This window comes from Glycine soja, chromosome 4, assembly GCF_004193775.1.
Source record: "Glycine soja cultivar W05 chromosome 4, ASM419377v2, whole genome shotgun sequence".
Classification (NCBI taxonomy): Eukaryota; Viridiplantae; Streptophyta; class Magnoliopsida; order Fabales; family Fabaceae; genus Glycine; species Glycine soja.
Window position 1 is genome coordinate 10,638,135 of NC_041005.1, and position 20,522 is coordinate 10,658,656.

The 20,522-nt window shown below is 36.4% G+C and overlaps 1 non-coding gene across 1 annotated transcript; it reads right to left on the bottom strand.

The window, feature by feature from the left end:
- Positions 1 to 7,494: 7,494 nt before the first annotated feature.
- On the bottom strand, positions 7,495 to 7,601 carry LOC114410973. The gene has a single exon (XR_003666363.1). It is a non-coding gene; the product is annotated as a small nucleolar RNA R71 (small nucleolar RNA).
- Between the last annotated feature and the right edge of the window lie 12,921 nt (positions 7,602 to 20,522).

A 20,522-nucleotide genomic window follows, 5' to 3' on the forward strand; every position in this document is an offset into this window, starting at 1 on the left:
CATATTCTAGTCCCACTAACACTTCTTTTGGATGTCCTTCTAAAAACTATTATGTGGATCATTCAAATAAGGATCCACAACAACAAAAAGCTCAACTAGGTAGAATGTCAAAGATGGAAGATACTTTAACTTAGTTTATGTAGATGTCTATCATAAACAAGAATAACACTGATGCTTCCATTAAAAATTTGGAAGTTCAGGTTGGACAATTGGCAAAACAATTGTCTGAGCATGGAAGTGAATCTTTCTCAACAAACACACATGTTAACCCATAGGAACAATGTAATTTAATTATGAAAAGACAGGGGACTGTGGTTGGGTTGAAGGATAATGGTGAGAAAAAGAATATAGAAGGAGTTGAAAAAGAAAAAAGAAAACTGATGAAGTGATTAATAGTAAAAGTGAATGAGAAAGTGGTAAGTAAAGAAAAGAAGCAAAAATCAAATAAACAAGCCACTAACAAAGGTAAAGCTGTAGTAAACCATCCACAAGTTGAGCATCTTCCTTATCTACATGCTCTGTCAAAGAAAGATAAGGAAATGTAGTACAACCGTTTCTTAGACATTTTTAAATGATTGCAGATTAACATTCCTTTTTTCTAAGGCTTTCGAGCATATGTCAACATATGATAAATTCATGAAGGATTTTCTTACAAAGAAGAAAAGAATTATGGATGATGAAACGGTGGAGCCTGAGCCATAACAAGGGCGTTCGGCTTAAAAGACGTTAAAGAAGCGCTTTTGGAAGGCAACCCAGTGTTTTGTATTAATTTGTGTTACTTTAATCTTATGTTTTATATTTTCGAATTTTACTTTTGAGTCTTTATTCACGAATTATGTTTTTGAAAGTATAATTTGCTTTGATAGAGCTTGTTAGACCCTAATTTCATCCGAGTATGATGTTTTTATCATTCATCTGTGATGTTTTGATCATTACTAACTAAATTATAGTGTTTGGCACCAGTTTTAGCGCAAAGATGAGGGATCACTCAAGTTGATGTTTGATTGTCAGATGCGGGAACAAAAACCACAAGGAAAGGGGGAAAAATGGCCATTTTTTGGATGTTTCCAGGCTTGAGCTAGCCCAGGCCAGCATCTGGCTTGTCTAGGCCATGGAATGCCTTCATCCTTAAGCAACCAGCTCGCTTGGGTAAGCTTCCCCTGCACCAAATGGCTTTTTCTATAAATAGCCATGTAGAGGGCAGGGTTTAGGGGCTGGTAATTGAAGGAATATAAGGAAAAATGCAAGAAGAAAGAGAAGAAAAAAAAAACAAAGTCGAGACACCACCGAATTGAACCGTGGATCATTTTCTACATCCTTTCTCTGGCTAGTCTTGTACCCTATGCGACAGTCGGTTAGTTTTTCTTAAGATTTTGATGTAATTTATGTACCCTTATGGGTCCTCTATGATATTATGTGCGCATTTATCTTCTCTAATTATTCGTAAGGCTTAATTCTAGTAGATCACTAATGTCATGAAAATTGGTTTTTTTAGTGAGACTAGAAGGTAATAAACACAACAAAAATGAAAAAAAAAATCAATTCACAACTTAACTTCTTTTCATCAAATATTACCTAAGATCGTTTCAAGGTCCAACTCCTTAACAATTTTCTCCGCTTATCAAGATTTAAAACGTCTTTTCATGGTCCAATGCCTTAACAACTCTTTTTCGCAATTAAAATAAATCTTTCAAAAACATAAATCGATTCAACACACAAACATTCAGACTTAAAGAACAACGTAGGTATGATTTCCTCATTGCACTTGGGGATACATAGGAGCAAGGGCAACACCCTTGTCGATTCAGAAATAATAATAATAATAATAATAATAATAATAAAAAAGGGAAAATAAATCATTTTGATGTCACGTTTTGCATACTTGATTAAAAGTTATCGTCCCTTGTGATGGGCGCATGTGGTGCTAATACCTTCCCTATGCATAAACAACTCTCGAACCCTTCTTTTTAAAATTTGTAGACCTCTTTTAGTTTTTCTAATGTTTTCCTTGAATAAACGTTGGTGGCGACTCCACTCATTTTCTCCCTAGGAGACGAACATGTTTTTTATCTTATTTTTCTTTCGTCGTCCCGTCGTGAGGTAGATTGCAACAGATGGCGACTCCACTAGGGACTCGTTAGAGAGTTAAATCATTTGATCAAGTGTGCAATTTTATCATGACCTTTTACTTATTTATTTATTTTCCCTTTCTCTTTAATCCCTATGTTGTGCTCATGTTTGTTAAAGTTTCATTCTATTACCATTCGTTTTACGGTTTAGCTTCGAACTTGTTTCCTTTATTCATTGTTTTGCTCATGTTTGTATATAAACTTTGCTATGTTGTTACTTCTTGGTTTGTATCTTTGTATCTATTACCTTTGTAGTTAGAAATAATTTGGGCCACTGAATCCTAGGATAAATGACATGTGCTATACTTCTTGTATCTACCTGGAAATTTTCTGGTTGTTTTGCAAGTGGGGTTGGGTAATTCTTAGGTTGCTCCATTCACACATGACTTCCACACTTTTTGCACTTACTTTGAGATATTAGGCCCTATACCTGGGATTGTGTTAGCCATAGGGAGTGGAGGTCGATCTGTGGTCATGCTGGGTCCCCAACTCACTTGATAACAGTGAAAAGCTTCATCTAGAGTTTTCCTCTTTTGGTGATGCATTGTCGCTGATAGACCCTATCACTACAATGTATTACCTAAGAGGATAATATCTCTAAAGGCCGATAAGCTAACATGAAAATACCCTTAGGAGTTGTCACTAGATAGTGGACTTTTGGATCCTTTCCATTAGGTTCATGAATTAAGGACACAGAGCAAACTCACCATGTTTGGTTTCCTTGTTTACATCATGCATCTCTTCAAGGCATCATAATGGACATATCATTCATGCATTTATCAGTTTTCATATTCATGCATTTCATTTGCATAAGCCATTGCATTGTCATACATATTCATTTAACATGTTTTATTCAACCAATTGCATACATTCTATTATCATCGTTCACATGTTATGCATAATCCTGCTGTATAGTTGCTCATGCCTTGCATTCCCTTCTTCATCGCCAAAAGTCACAATGAAGTGTAAAAGTACACTATGTTTTTTAGTTTCATGTGTTTGGTACCATGGTAATAGTTATAAACAAACCATGTTGGAGTTATACAATTCTTTCTCCTGAAAACGATTCAAATCACATGAACATGGTACCTAATGCCTTTTGGGCATCTTGGGTCGGTTTGATAAATACATTAGTCATGCATACCATAACTATTCCCTGATCATTCATCATATCTCCCTTGTGATAGGTTATTTAAATATTGGCAATCAAAATTTCTATTTTGTTGGATCAAGTGGTCTCAGAATAATTAAGAAGGGGGAGTTGAATTAATTATTAATGAAACTTTACTAATTAAAACTTCTATCCTTCTTAATGTTACTAGATTCAATTAGGCTTTTACTATAATGTTAAGAAAGTAAAGAACAAAAATAGAAACTTAACCAAAAGTAAAAGCGATAATTAAAGTGCACAGCGGAAATTAAAGAGTGTAGGGAAGAAGAAGAAGACAAACACAAGAGTTTTATACTGGTTCGGCAACAACCCGTGCCTACATCTAGTCCCCAAGCGACCTGCGGTCCTTGACATTTCTTTCAACCTTGTAAAAACCTTTACAAGCAAAGATCCACAAGGGATGTACCCTCCCTTGTTCTCTTTGAACAACCAAATGGATGTACCCTCCACTTGAACTGATCCACAAGAGATGTATCCTCTCTTGTTCTCAGTTACAATAACCTAAGTAGATGTACCCTCTACTTGTACCACAAAGGATGTACCCTCCAATGTGTTAAGACAAAGGATTCTCAGGCGGTTAGTCCTTTGAATCCTCTATGATGGGGATACAAAAGATATCTCAGGCGGTTAGTCCTTTGAAATCTTTTGTATAAGGAGAAGGGGAGAATCAAAAGAATTCTCAAACTGTGTCCTTTTGAATTCTTTGAAAAGGGAGAAGGGAGGCACAAAAGAATTCAAGCGGTTAGTCCTTTGTTCTTTTGGAAAAGGGAGAAGAGAGACACAAAAAGAATTCAGGCAGTTAGTCCTTGTCGAATTGTTTTTGGCAAAAGGAGAAGATAATGAAAAAGATGAATGTCACACTTTTGTTTTTAGTAAAAGAACAAGGTTTGGAAACCAGAAAACTTAGAAATCTTTTAGAAAAGGAAGAAGAAAAAGAAGTTCAAGAAGATGTTCAAAAGTATAAAAAAGTTATTGAAATGAAAGTCAAGATCTTGCTTTTATAGACTCTTCATGTCTGGTCAAGAAAACCATTGGAAGAGTTATAACCTTGAGAAAAATCTGAAAACCATTGGAAGAGTTACATCTCTTGACTTTTTATTCAAAACTTGTCACTGGTAATCGATTACCAAAACCATGTAATCGATTACACAAAGCATTTTATGAAAAGATGTGACTCTTAACAATTGAATTTGAATTTCAACGTTCAAATACACTGGTAATCGATTACTAATATATTGTAATCGATTACACCATTTAAAAATCAATTGGAACGTTGCCCAATGAATCACTTGAAAATGTATTGTAGGAAGATGGAGGCATATGGGAAAGATGAAAAGTTGTTGATGCATTTCATCCATGAGAGTCTTGTTGGGGAAGCTATTACCTGGTATACTAACTTGGGACCTTCCCGGGTCCATTCCTGGAACGACCTAATGGCTACTTTCATTAGGCAGTATCAATATAACTTTAATATGGCTCCAGATAGAATGCAACTACAAAATATGTGCAAGAAAGACAATGAATCTTTCAATGAATATGCTTAAAGGTGGAGAGATCTGGCAGCTCAAATAGTGCCCTTGATGATGGAGAGGGGGATGATAACAATGATAGTGGACACATTGCCGGTGTTTTACTATGAAAAGATGGTAGGTTACATGACTTTAAGTTTTGTAGATTTAGTGCTTGTTGGTGAAAGGATAGAAGTGGGTGATGTGTCATCATTTTCTCATATTTCCTAACCCTTTTTGTCATCATTTTAATTACTGATTAGCCTTAATTGTCAAATTAATTATGCAGTTTTACCATTTGGGCCTATTGGATTAATTTTGTGTTTTTAATTTAATTTCAGGAGAATTATAAGTAATTGGGCTTGAATCCGGAATTGGGCTTGGACTTGAAGAGAGCAAACAATTTTATTCTACCAAATCTTATCTTATCTAGATTTTATCTCATCTAGATATTATTTCATCTAGATTTTGTCTTATCTTATCTTGTCTAGATTTTATTTTATTTATGGGTTTGGACTTAAAACATATTTGTAAGCTTTGGGGCTGAGAACTATATAACAGCACCAAGGTTCTAGTTTTAGGCTATCTCTCTCTCTCTCTCTCTCTCTCTCTCTCTCTCTCTCTCTCTCTCTCTCTCTCTCTTTCGTTTTAGTTTTTTTGTTTTGGAGAATAATTCTAGTTTTCTTCGTTTTCTACTACAATTTCGTTTGCTATTGATTAATGGAAGGCTAAGTCTCCAGCGTTGTTTTCTCTTGAGGATCAAGCACAACTCTCTTTGAGGTTTTATTATTACTATTGCATTCTGCTCAGTTTTTCCTCTTCACCAATTACTCTGTATTTGTTGCTATTAATCCATGCATGCTTAGTTCTTGATTAATTGTCTTTGCGCTTAATTTACGTTCATGCTTAATGATCAGTTTCGTTCATGATTAATTGGTGTATGTGTTGCTTAATCACATAATGAATGCCTTATGTTAAATTTCACTTAGTAATTTAATTTAGAGTTGGATTAAGTGGTTGAACTGATAAAGGATAAATCCTCGTAACCTAGGATAAAAGACTTGCTTGTGAATCAAGGGGAAACAACGTGTTTTTAATTATGATATTTTCTAATTAAAATTTGTTCGCTGCTTAATTTACAAAAACAAACAACCCCTCCATTCGTTACTGTTTTATTACTATTTGTTATGAACGTTTGCTTGACCATTGCTCGTTGGGAGACGACCTAGGATCACTTCCTAGATACTGCATTTTTAATGATTATTTGATTCGGCTACGGCCTCGATCAAATTTGGCGCCGTTGCCGGGGAGCAGTGTCCAAAGGTTCATAATAGCTAGTGATTCGTGTTGTATGTTTAGTTGTTTTATGCTTTCGTGTTGTGTTAGTGTCTTGTTATTTTGTTTAGTGTGGTGTTTTGTTTTAGTTTTTATGTTCAGCACGTCCCCTATTTCAGTTTTTGTGTTTTGCTATGAATAGTGCTTTGCGACATATTTAGCGATCACTTTTGCTGACCTGGGAAACAGAGTAGTAGTGCAAATCCATTAGTGATTGAATTAGTGACTATTGTTGACAATTTAATTGGTGATTTTTGTTTTGATAGTTAGGGTCGTTATATTTGGCTGAATTTTGGTGTGGTAGGTTCTTTTGACTCATATTTTGTGTGAAAAATAACAGGAACACTTGGTGTGGCCAGATTTGAGAGATTCAAAAAAAATTTGAGAACTTGTGTTTAGCAAAACTTCAAACAGCCATAACTTTTGCTCTGGGTATCAGAATGACCATTATTATATATGTATTTGGGGTAGAAAAACATTTCCCATATCGTGGCAACCCTCCAAAGGCCGGCTGAGGTCTCTAGCTAGCCATAATTGCCTGTTTACTAGTTTTATTTTTCAAGTTTTATTGTTTTATTTTTCTAAACTTTCCTTAGGTAGTTTCCATAGTTAGACTTTGAATTTTTGTCTAAAAATTTTTGTGCTATCTTTTCATGATTTTATAAGGTTGCTTACAAAATTTCAAGTCATTTGGATATCATTTAATGGTAGCTGTAGTTCAAACCTACATTGTTACTTGCATAAGAAGACAACTAGTTGTGCATGCTGAATGTAGTGTATGACTAGAGGCAATCCATCTGACATACAACCCTTTGATCCTGAGATAGATAGGACACTTCATAGATTAGTTAGGCATCATTTTGTACCTTTTGAGCATCTTATGCATTCTATTATTGGTGAGTCTGAGCATTCCGTGGTTGGTAATTTTGAACATCCTGATTTTGAGCATTATAGTTTTGAACATTCTGAGAACATGGCACAACCTCCACCCCGTGGGAGGACTCTAAGGGAAATGGCTGCACCTGATTTCACCTACAAAAGCTTGTGCATCAAATACCCTGATGAGGATGTCCCATATGTTCTTAAAACTGGACTGATCCATTTGCTTCCAAAGTTTCATGGCCTTGCAGGTGAAGACCCGCACAAACATCTGATAGAATTCCATATTGTCTGCTCCACCATGAAACCACCAAATGTCCAGGACAATCACATATTTTTGAAGGCTTTTCCTCATTCTTTAGAGGGAGTGGCAAAGGACTGGCTATATTACCTTGCTCCAAGGTCCATCACGAGCTGGGATGACCTCGAGAAAGTATTCTTAGAAAACATTTTCCCTACTTCCAGGACCATGACCATCAGAAAGGATATTTCAGGCATTAGGCAACTCAGTGGAGAGAGCCTATATGAATACTGGGAGAGATTTAAAAAACTATGTGCCAGTTGACCTCACCACCAGATTTCTAAGCAGCTTCTTCTCCAATATTTTTATGAAGGACTCAGTAACATGGAGATCAGTATGATTGATGTTGCCAGTGGTGGAGCCCTTGGAGACATGACCCCTGCTGAAGCCAGAAATTTAATTGAGAAGATGGCTTCCAACTCCCAACAGTTTAGTGCCAGAAATGATGCTATTGTCATTAGAGGAGTGCATGAAGTAGCCACGAATTCATCTTCATCAGCTGAAACTAAGAAGCTTGAGAGTAAACTAGATGCCTTGGTTAACCTGGTAACCTAGCTGGCCTTGAATCAGAAGTCTGTACCTATCGCAAGACTCTGTGGTTTATGCTCCTCTGTCGACCAGCACACAGACCTTTGCCCTTTTGTGCAACAATCTGAAGCAATTGAACAGCCTGAAGCTTATGCTGCAAACATCTACAATAGACCTCCTCAACCTCAGCAGCAAAATCAGCCACAACAGAATAATTATGACCTCTCCAGCAACAAGTAGAACCCCGGGTGGAGGAATCATCCCAACCTTAGATGGTCGAATCCTTCACAACATCAGCAGCAACAACAACAGCCTTATTTTCAAAATGCTGCTGGCCCAAGCAGACCATACGTTCCTCCACCAATCCAACAACAACAACAACAGCAACAACCCCATAAACAACAAACAGTTGAGGCTCCTCCGCAACCTTTCCTTGAAGAACTTGTGAGGCAAATGACTATGCAAAACATACAGTTTTAACAAGAGACCGGAGCCTCCATTCAGAGCTTAACTAATCAGATGGGACAATTGGCTACACAGTTAAATCAACAACAGTCCCAGAATTCTGACAGATTACCTTCTCAATCTGTCCAGAATCCCAAAAATGTGAGTGCCATTACATTGAGGTCGGGAAAGCAGTGTCAAGGACCTCAACCAGCAACATCTTCCTCATCCGCAAATGAACCTGCCCAACTTCACTCTACTCCAAAAAAAATGGTGACAAAAATTTAAAGAGTAAGTTATCTAACAATTTCTATGCAGGTGAATCTTCCACTGGTAATTCTGATTTACAGAAGCAGCATATCCCTCTTCCATTCCCTCCAAGAGCAATTTCCGACAAAAAAATGGAAGAGGCAGAGAAGGAGATCTTGGAAACATTTAGAAAAGTAGAGGTAAACATACCTCTGCTGGATGCAATAAAGCAAATTCCAAGATATGCTAAATTCTTGAAGGAGCTGTGCACTAATAAGCGGAAGCTTAAAGGAAGTGAAAGAATTAGCATGGGCAGAAATGTCTCCGCATTGATTGGTAAATTTGTTCCCCAAATCCCTTAAAAATGTAAAGATCCAGGTACATTCAACATACCTTGTATTATAGGGAACAATAAGTTTGACAATGCCATGCTAGATTTAGGAGCTTCTATTAGTGTTATGCCTTTGTCTATTTTTAATTCTCTATCTCTTGGTCCTTTGTAGTCAACTGATGTGGTGATTCATTTAGCTAATAGAAGTGTTGCCTATCCTGCTGGTTTCATAGAGGATGTCTTAGTTAGAGTTGGTGAACTAATTTTCCCTGTTGATTTTTATATTTTGAATATGGAGGAAGGATTTTCTCATGGATCACTTCCCATCATTCTAGGCAGACCTTTTATGAAAACTGCTAGAACAAAGATAGATGTTTATGCATGCACACTATCTATGGAGTTTGGTGATATAACTGCTCATTTTAATATTCTTGATGCTATGAAACACCCATCTGAATATCTTTTTATATTTCGTGCTGAAATAATTGACCATATTGTTGATGAATACATGACTGATCTTCATTCTAATCTGCATGCCTATCACTCTTCATGCATTGAATCTGAATTTGTACTTGATCATATGTCTGAATTTGATGCTGAGAGTGAATCTAAAATTGATATTGATTACATGTCTGGTGATGTTTTACCTATTGTGATTGATTTTCTAGAGTCAGATAGAACTAACCATGTTTCAGGAAGTACACATACCTCTGACTTTATTTATGAGGTATAGGCTGAGAAACCATCTCTTTCTTTGCAAGCTGGAATCATTTATCCTATCTCCGACAACCAATGAGTGAGTCCCGTCTAGGTAGTCCCGAAGAAAACCGTCCTCACCGTGATAAAAAATGAGAAGGAGGAGTTGATTCCTACTCGGGTGCAAAATAGTTGGAGAGTCCGCATCGACTATAGGAGGGTGAACCAGGTTACCAAAAAGGACCATTTTCCCCTGCCATTCATTGACCAAATGCTTGAACGCCTGGCAGGTAAATCTCACTACTGTTTCCTTGATGGTTTTTTTAGTTATATGCAAATCACTATTGCTCCTGAGGATCAGGAAAAGACCATATTCACCTGCCCCTTCGGCACTTTTGCCTATAGGAGGATGCCTTTTGGCTTATGCAATGCCCCTGGTACCTTCCAGTGGTGCATGATCAGTATTTTTAGTGATTTTTTAGAAAATTGCATAGAGGTGTTTATGGATGATTTCACTATATATGGATCCTGTTTTGATATTTGTTTGGATAGTTTGGAAAAGGTTTTGAATAGATGCACTGAAACTAACCTTGTTCTAAATTTTGAAAAATGTCATTTTATGGTTGAGCAAGGTATAGTTTTAGGTCACATTATTTCCAATAAGGGCATTGAAGTAGATCTTGCAAAAATTTATGTTATTTCACAATTGTCTTACCCATCTTGCATGCGAGAGGTGCGATCTTTTCTTGGTCATGTAGGATTCTACAGGCGCTTTATAAGAGATTTTAGCAAAGTAGCCCTTCCACTATCCAACTTGTTGCAAAAGGAGGTGGAGTTTGACTTTAATGATAAATGCAAAGAGGCTTTTGATTGCCTCAAAAGAGCATTAACTACCACCCCCATCATCCAAGCATCCGACTGGACAACCCCTTTTGAGCTTATGTGTGATGCATCAAATTATGCATTGGGGGCTGTCCTTGCTCAGAAAATTGATAAATTGCCTAGGGTGATATATTATGCTTCTAGGACTTTAGATGCTGCCCAAGTGAATTATACTACTACTGAGAAAGAGCTACTAGCCATAGTTTTTGCTCTTGAAAAATTTCGTTCTTATTTGCTTGGTACTCACATTATTGTTTATACTGACCATGCAGCTCTAAAGTATTTGTTGAAGAAGGCTGATTCAAAGCCTAGATTGATCCGATGGATGCTCTGGCTCCAAGAGTTTGACTTGGAGATTCGTAATAGGAGCGGAGCACAAAATTTAGTTGCTGATCATTTGAGTCGGATCGAATGTGTGTCTGATGAGGATTCACCCATTCAGGATGATTTTCTGGATGATCATTTGTATATATTGTATAGTATTTCTGATTCTCTTTCTACTCCCTGGTTTGCTAACATTGTCAATTATTTAGTTGCTTCTGTTTTTCCTCCCTTAGCATCTAAGGCTCAAAAAGATAAAATTAAAAGTGATGTTAAGCATTTTATTTGGGATGACCCCTACTTGTGGAAATTATGCAATGATCAGGTCATTAGACGACGCATTCCAGATCATGAGACTGACTCAGTCCTGCAGTCCTGTCATTCTTCCGCACCGGAAGGTCATCTGGGTGTTCAAAGGACAGCTTGCAAAGTGCTTGACTGTGGCTTTTATTGGCCCACCATCTTTAAAGATGCGTGGAAGATTTGTAGCACTTGTGAGCAGTGTCAGAGAGCAGGAAGTGCACTTACATGGTGACAACACATGCCTCAGCAACCTATGCTATTCTTTTGTTTATGTTTACATTCTCCTTGCAGTTGATTATGTTTCAAAATGGGTGGAAGCCAAGCCCACTAGAACTAATAATGCTAAGGTTGTTGCAAATTTTGTCAGATCTAATCTGTTTTGCAGGTTTGGAGTACCTAAAGCAGTCTTTAGTGATCAAGGAACCCGTTTTTTTGCAACAAATCAATGCATGCCTTGCTTAAAAAGTACGGGGTTGTACACAGGGTATCCACACCATACCACCCTCAAACCAATGGACAGGCAAAAATTTCTAACAGGGAGATCAAGAGAATTTTAGAGAAGATTGTGCAGCCAAGCAGGAAAGATTGGAGTACCAGGCTTGATGATGCTCTTTGGGCACATAGGACTGCCTACAAAGCACCCATAGCAATGTCTCCTTATCGGGTTGTCTTTGGAAAGGCATGTCATCTTTCAGTGGAGATTGAGCACAAAGCATACTGGGCAGTGAAGACCTGCAACTTCTCTATGGATCAAGCTGGTGAGGAAAGAAAGTTGCAACTGAGTGAGTTAGATGAGATCTGCCTAGAAGCGTATGAGAATGCCAAGTTCTACAAAGAAAAGACCAAGAAGTTCCATGATAGCATGATAATTAAGAAGGACTTCATGGTTGGGCAAAAAGTTTTATTGTATAACTCTAGGCTCGAACTCATGAATGGTAAGTTGAGATCAAAGTGGATTAGTCCTTTTGTGGTGACTAATGTTTTTCCTTATGGTACAGTTGAGATCAAAAGTGAATCCACAGATAAGGGCTTCAAGGTCAATGGACACCGGCTGAAACCATTCCTCACAAATCCCTCCTTAGTGGATGTAGTGGTGGAGGAGACCTCCTTACTTCACCCTACTTCTCTTCCGCCATGACTTAGGGAGTTTTCTTTTTCTCCTTCTTTACTTTTATTGCACTTGTCCAAAGTTATTGATTGCTTTGATTGTTCTTGATCTTATGATTGTGCTACATTGAGGACAATGTGTTGTTTAAGTGTAAAGGGGGGGGGGAGAAGATTGTTCTTTAATTTTGTTGGGTATTCTAGTTTAATTTTATTAAGTTTTCTAGTTTAATTTTGTTAGGTTTTCTAGGTTAATTTTTTTATTTTGGTTTTATGTGTTAGGTACAACATTGCATATTCTCTTTGAATTATAGGTTATGTACAAGTAATGGGTAATTGTTTTTGAAATAAGAGTTTCTTGGCATTTTGTGAATTGAATCCTTGTTTTTCTCTACATGTCAAGTTAGTTTTGAAAGCTCGAATTGAAAGTGATAGATTTACCCTTGGTGAGAATTTGAGTCATCATCATCTATTTTATTCAGTATGTTTTGCCCCATTGATTGCTTGCACAATAGCCTTGGCTTTACTCTTGTTGATACTTCTTGCTTCACATGCATGTTGGGAGATGAGTTAGGCATTTTGTTCTTATAAGCCTCTAGCCAAATGAGCCTACCTTGAATTAATTCCTTTGATAGCCCCTTTGAGCCTATGTTCCCCTTTCTTTGATTTGAAGCTCATTACAAGCCTCTAGTGAAAAACGATGATTTCATCCTACCCTTAAGGAATTTTGGAGCTTTGGAATTGTTTTGGGAATAATTGTGAAGGGGGGGGAGGGGGGTATGTTTCATTGGATGATATGCTTTTGTTGGCCATGCTTGATGTATATACATATATTGCCTAATTGTTGCTTTATTTTTCAAATGCTTTCAATTGCTACTGTTCATGTTAAAAAAAATATAAAAAAAAAGAAAAAATTATAGAAAAAGAATGAGGTTGAATAAATGAGGTCTTGGTTTGAAGACTTGAATTGGTTTGAGGACTCGATTGATTTTGTTTTAGGTTACTTTTTAGAGCTTAATTTGTAATTTTGGTTTTGGGGTTTATTACTTTTTCTTACTTCCCACTTATTCCCCATTGCTCCTCTATTTCTTTAGGTTTTAGCTACCATCCAATACTTTCATCTACCTTGTCCTTGGCCCCATTACAACCTTGAAAGACCTTTTGATCCTCATGTGCATGTGCTTGTGATGTTGTTGTCAATTTTAGAGTCTTGCCAAGTCTATGTGGTGTTTGTTTTCATGGGTGCTCTGAGAGTAAACAGTAGTCTAGACACTTGAGAGATAGAGTGCATATCTTGTGAGGCTTTATCACTTTTCATTCTTGAGCTAATTCACTATCTTGCCATGTTTGAGAAGCTTGGATGATTTTCATGACGGCCTTGACTCTTTAACTCTTTACGTGTTGTATGTTATCCATTCTTTTCATTCCTTGAGATTCATTGAGAAATATGTAATTATTGTTGTGTCTGTTTGTTTCTCTTTAATGTCTCTGGATTTGTCCCTTGTTTTGTTTTTTTTTTATTTTGCATAAGAGTGCAAAAGGCTAAGTGTGAGGGGATTTGATGTGTCATCATTTTCTCATATTTCTTAATCCTTTTTGTCATTATTTTAATTACTGATTAGCCTTAATTGTCAAATTAATTATGCATTTTTATCATTTGGGCCTATTGGATTAATTTTGTGTTTATAATTTAATTTGAGGAGAATTATAAGTAATTGGGCTTGAATCTGGAATTAGGCTTGGACAGGAAGAGAGCAAACAATTTTATTCTACCAAATCGTATCTTATCTAGATTTTATCTCATCTAGATATTATTTCATCTAGATTTTATCTTATCATATCTAGATTTTATCTCATCAAGATGTTATTTTATCTAGATCTTATCTTATCTAGATTTTATTTCATCTAGATTTTGTCTTATCTTATCTAATCTAGATTTTATTTTATTTATGGGCTTGGACTTAAAATAGATTTGTAAGCTTTGGGGCTGAGAACTATATAACAACACCAAGGTTATAGTTTTAGGCTTTCTCTCTCTCTCTCGCTCGCTCTCTCTCTCTCTCTCTTTCGTTTTAGTTTTTTTGTTTTGGAGAATAATTCTAGTTTTCTTTGTTTTCTACTACAATTTCGTTTGCTATTGATTAATGGAAGGCTAAGTCTCCAACGTTGTTTTCTCTTGAGGATCAAGCACAACTCTCTTTGAGGTTTTACTATTACTATTGCATTCTGCTCAGTTTTTCCTCTTCACCAATTACTTTGTATTTGTTGCTATTAATCCATGCATGCTTAGTGCTTGATTAATTATCTCTACGCTTAATTTACGTTCATGCTTAATGATCAGTTTCGTTCATGATTAATTGGTGTATGTGTTGCCTAATCACATAATGAATGCCTTATGTTAAATTTCACTTAGTAATTTAATTTAGGGTTGGATTAAGTGGTTGAACTGATAAAGGATAAATCCTCGTAATCTAGGATAAGAGACTTTCTTGTGAATCAAGGGGAAACAACATGTTTTTAATTATGATATTTTCTAATTAAAATTTGTTCGCTGTTTAATTTACAAAAACAAACAACCCCCCATTCGTTACTGTTTTATTACTATCTGTTATGAATGTTTGGTTGACCATTGCTTGTTGGGAGACGACCTAGGATCACTTCCTAGATACTGCATTTTTAATGATTATTTGATTCGGGTACGACCTGGATCAGTGGGTTTGAGAAGAGAGAAATTTGATTATGCTGATACTGTGAGTTCTAGTAATTGAAGACCTAGGATGAGTGAAGGGAATAAGAAGGAATGAGAAACTCATGTTGTGACTATCGTTCCTACATGACCAAATTTCCCGCTAGCCTCTGTGAATCTCATGTACCAATATCCTCGCCAACAATATCAATACTCAGTCAACATCAGTCCTTACCATTACACACCACCCTAGCAACCAAGAAAGCCCAATCATCCACAAAGGCCACCCCTAAATCGGCCACAAAATCCACCTGTTGCACATCCAAGACGAAACACCACCCCTAATACCAATCGAAACACCAACCAGGGAAGGAACTTTCCAAAAAAAAAGCTCGTAGAATTCACCCCAATTCCAATCTCGTATGCTGACTTACTTCCTTATCTGCTCTATAATGCAATGGTAGCCATAAACCCAGCAAAGATTCTTCAACCTCCATTTGCCAGAGGATACAACTCCAATGTGACTTGCGCTTATCATGGGGGAGTTTCGAGGCATTCCATTGAGCAGTGTATGACCCTGAAACATAAGGTGCAAAGTCTGATCGATGCAGGCTGGCTGAGATTTTAGGAGAAGAATATCTTGTGAATTCTCATGTCATCAAGCAATATTATGCATGATGCTTGGGGAAATTTGAAGGTTGTTGTTAGATATTTCCAATGACTCATTAGGATTTTTAAGTTTATGCTATTACCGTAAACAATAGTCACAATGTTAATAGTATGGATGAATTTGATGTTGTTGTCTCTCATTCTCTCACAATTATATCTTTGCTTATTTAAATGTACGTTGTTACTTTGTTTGCTCAAGTGACTTGCACTCCTGAGTTGATCTCCAAGTCCGCCCAATCAGAAATTACACGTTTGGTGGAGGTGTCATAAGTAATGAGTAAAGTTGAATAAACATTTGATTGATTATGTTTCCAAATAAAAAATAAGAAGTACAGACATTCATGTGACCTCATCTTATCATTCTTAAAAGTTGCCTTTCTCAAGGAAAAAATGAGTTTTGAAGAACAAGAGTCATTTGACTTAATCTTTCAATTGAAAATCCTTTAAATACTTCTTGTCCTTGAAAATTCTATTTCGAGAAACTGGACAATTTCTTTCATTTCTTCTTACTACAAGATCATGACAAACGACAACAACATATACCTCTGAACCCTACACTGGGGCAATGACAGACATCATGCATGAGCTTCAAGCAAACCTAGGGGCAAACCTGAGGGTGGCCTAGGCAAAAGTTAGGAAAAACAATCACGGGCATGTTCATCAGAGGTTCTGTCCCAAAATCTAAACTATAAAAGTCTAGTCAAGATTTGAAATGACACATGACCATATTTCTTTATCCTAAACGCTAATTTATCCCTTGCTACCCATTTTGAGCCAAATGCAATTATTTTCTATAAAATAATAATAAACAAAGAACCTTGAGTAAGAACCACTACTAAATTAGCAGAGGGAACGGTGCAAACAATAGATGCATAAAGTCTACTAAATTCTAGGTTAGGCCCAAACGATCATAAAAGAAAAAAATCAAACTCGCCAAAGGCTAGCCAAGAAAAAGAGACAAAATTCTCTAAAATTCAAAAAAAAAAATGGGGGGCACAAAAATGAAAGGATGGTTAATGTATTAAGCAAGATAAGACCCGACCAAAGCCTGAAAGGAATGAAAGTGCAAGGCTCTCGAGGTTCTTACTCAATATAACCATTAAACATTCTTTGAGCCTATCTGATCCTTTCTTTCGTAGCCTTCTTACCTCTAACCACATTGCAGGCCCAACGAAGTCCATGTGGATCAACGAATGACTAATTTAGCAATTGAATTTTGGAATAGAACCCGCACACGTTTGTGATTGTTAAAAAAAGCCTCAAGGTTTGCACTTGCACATTTGAGAAGCAAACCTATTAAACCAGGAGCTCGTGAAAGATGCCCCAAAACAGTTGTGATAGTGGGGTACACCTGATGTTAGTCTCTCATGCGAACTCCTTAGGATTCCTTTCGAATCCAAGGGTAGCCTTCGTTATATAAATTCTTTCGTGATCAACCCATGTCAGCAAGTTTTAGTGTGATTGACAGACCATTGGCATCACTCTATGATCTTAAATCAAAAAAGTTTCTCTTGGTCATATACCAAAGTGTAAAAATTCATTGCCACCCTTCAATGGTGCATATGATTGATCCTAAAGCCTTATATTTTCTTACTGTGCAGAATAATCAAAGTTTTTAAACAAAAAGAAAGGGATGAAGCCTATGATCAATATTTCAGTTGATTGATTACATATCAAACAGCTCCACTTCCATCACTCCAGAATTGTCAAGTGACTAAATCAAACAAAAGCATACATTCTAAGGGAGTTCCCAAAGAGGTTTCACAAAGATAGGATGAGGTCGCATGAGTTAACACATCTTTCAAAAAGAGACAGTAAATTTGTGTTTTTCATACAAAAAATAAAATCAAAATCGCAAAAAGAGGAAATAATGTCATGAGCATTGCATATTTTTCATGATACAAAACCTTTTGCATTGCTAGATACAAAGTCCACATTTACTACATTTCAAGACGAAGGTAGCATGCCTTTGCATTCCAAAACTCATGTTCATATCAGGCTATAAGTGCATAGATTTCCCTTTATATACCAACCTCCAAAATCCAATGTCTTATCTTTTGAGTTTAGGATGAGAGGCCCTCTCAAAGAGTCAACCTCTTTCTTTCTTATAAGGTTAAGCCCTTGGGTACTAGTACCTATTGGCATGTTTCATAGGACTCAAAGTTCTCGCCTTTATCTTTCATAGGACTCAAAGTCCTCGCCTTTATCTTTCATAGGACTCAAAGTCCTCGCCTTTATGTTTCTATAGGACACAAAGTCCTTGCCTTTATCTTTCATAGGACTCAACGTCCTCTGTCTTTATGTCTTCAGTGGACTTAACATCCTCCACCTTTATGTTTCCTTGGAATCAACGTCCTCTGTCTTTATGTTTTTCATAGGACTCAACATCCTCTGTCTTTATGTTTCCTTGGACTCAACGTCCTCTGTCTTTATGTTTTCATAGGACTCAACATCCTCTATCTTTATGTTTCACAAGACTTCAATGTCTTCTATTTTTATGCTTTACAAAGACTTCAATGTCTTCTGTTTTTTATGCTTTCAAAAACTTCAATGTCTTCTGCCTTTTACACTTTCAAAGACATCAATATCTTCTGTCTTTATGATTTATGAGACTTCAATATCTTCTATCTTTTACGCTTTCAAATACTTCAATGTCTTCTGCCTTTTACTCTTTCAAAGACTTAAATGTCTTCTACTTTATCTTTCATAGGACTCAATGTCCTCATCTTTATTTTTATAGGACTCAATGTCCTTGTCTTTGTGTTTCTTAGGACTCAATGTCCTCTATTTTTATGCTTTCAAAGACTTCATGTGTCTTCTGATCTTATGCTATAGGACTCCAATGTCCTTTGTTTTATGTTTTGTAGGACTTCAAGGTCCTCTGTTTGATGTTATAGGACTTCAATGTTTTTTTTTTGTTTTTTGGTTTTCACATCTTTTATTTTCTCTGGCGTCCGGATTTGAATAGCTAGATCACTCAAATGAAATTAATGCCATTATCTTTACTTATCTTTTATTTTCAATAAAAGATAAGTAAAGAGGAGCAACTGTCAAACCCTAATTTCATTGGTTTTTTAGTGAGACTAGAAGGTGATAAACACAACAAAAATGAAAAAAAAATCAATTCACAACCCAACTTCTTTTCATCAAATATCACTTGAGATTATTTCAAGGTCCAACGCCATAACGATTCTCTTCGCTTTTCAAGATTTAAAACGTCGTTTCAAGGTCCAACGCCTTATCGATTCTTTGTTCGCAATTAAAATAAATCTTTCAAAAATATAAAATTGATTCAACACACAAACATTCAGACTTAAAGAACTACGTAGGTTTCGTTTCCTCATTGCACCTGGGGATACGTAGGAGCAAGGGCAGCACCCTTGTCAATTCATAAATAATAATAATAATAATAATAAATGGAAAAATAAATAATTTTGAAGTCATGTTTTGCACACTCAATTAAAGGTTGTTGTCTCTTGTGACGGGGAGTGGGGTGCTAATACCTTCCCTATGCGTAAACAACTCCCGAACCCTTCTTTTCAAAATTCAGAGACCTCTTTTTGGTTTTTCTAACGTTTTCCTTGAATAAACATTGATGGCAACTCCACTCATTTTCTCCCTAGGAGATGAACGTATTTTCTATCTTATTTTTCTTTCATCGTCCAGTCGTGAGGTAGGTTGCGACAAAGCTATCATTGCACCGCCTAGGGATAGGCCTATTTTTTCAGGAGGAGGAAGAATAGACGAGGATGAAGACATGGCAGACCCCACTGATTATTACATTGGAGGAGATTGAGCTCCTCAACCATGATCGTCAAGGAGACTGAGCTCCTCATCCATGATCATCAAAAATTCGTGAGCTTGTCTTTAATTATCGATTTGTATTAAATTTCAGTACTTTATTAACTTATTTATTGTTTTGGATTTTTTGCTTCAAAACTTGTGCGAGTATGTGCTTTTGACTGATTTATGCATGCTTCGATATACTTTGTTTTGTTAGTGTAGTTGTAGATTATATATAACTCTTTTTGGGACATAAACAAAAAAATTTTCTTGGACACATACTTTGGAAAGAATTAGCTACTGGTATTTTTAAAACTTACTTTTGATTGGATCATAAAACAACAAAAATGATTTTTGGAAACATTGAGAATGAAAACAATGAATGACTTTCCTACATACCAAATGAATTCAAATGTTTTTGCATGAACTTGATAAAAGAACAAATTTCAAAACAATGATTTGATTTGAACATGGAAATATGCTATCGCAAACTACCCTTCGGCGGAAGGGCGACGCGTGACTCGCGGGATGCGTCTTCCAAGAAAGGAATACGCGCGGAGTCGCCACCAACGTTTATTTGAGGAAAACATCAGAAAAACCAGAAAAGACGTGGTCTACAAACTTTAAGTGAAAGGTTTGGGAGTTGTATTTACGTACGGAGAAGGTATTAGCACCCCACACGTCTGTCACAAGAGACGACAGCCTTTAATCAAATCTGCAAATATGACTTCAATTTATGTTATTTTCCTTTTTTACGTTATGTCTTTTTATGCCTTTTTATATTTTTATCTTTTTGTGGTCGACGAGGGTGTTTCCCTTGCTCCTACGTATTCCTCAATTGTGATAACACTACTAGAAAATACACTTTCAACATCGGTTATTTAGAACATTCTACATCGGTTCTAAAACCGATGTTGAAAGTGACGATGTTGAATGTATGAATGTTAACATCGGTTTTGGAGAACCGATGTTAACATACATATGACAACATCGGTTCTCCAAATACCCGATGTTAAACACAATGAACAACAGCAAAAAAAGTGTAGGCATGATGAACGTTGACATCGGTTTTCCAGTAAAACCGATGTAAATATGTTAGTTTAACATCGATTTTCTAGAAAAACCGATGTTAATATATGCCCTTAACATCGGTTTTGCTAGAAAACCGATGTCAACGTTGATGATGCATACACTTATTTGGTG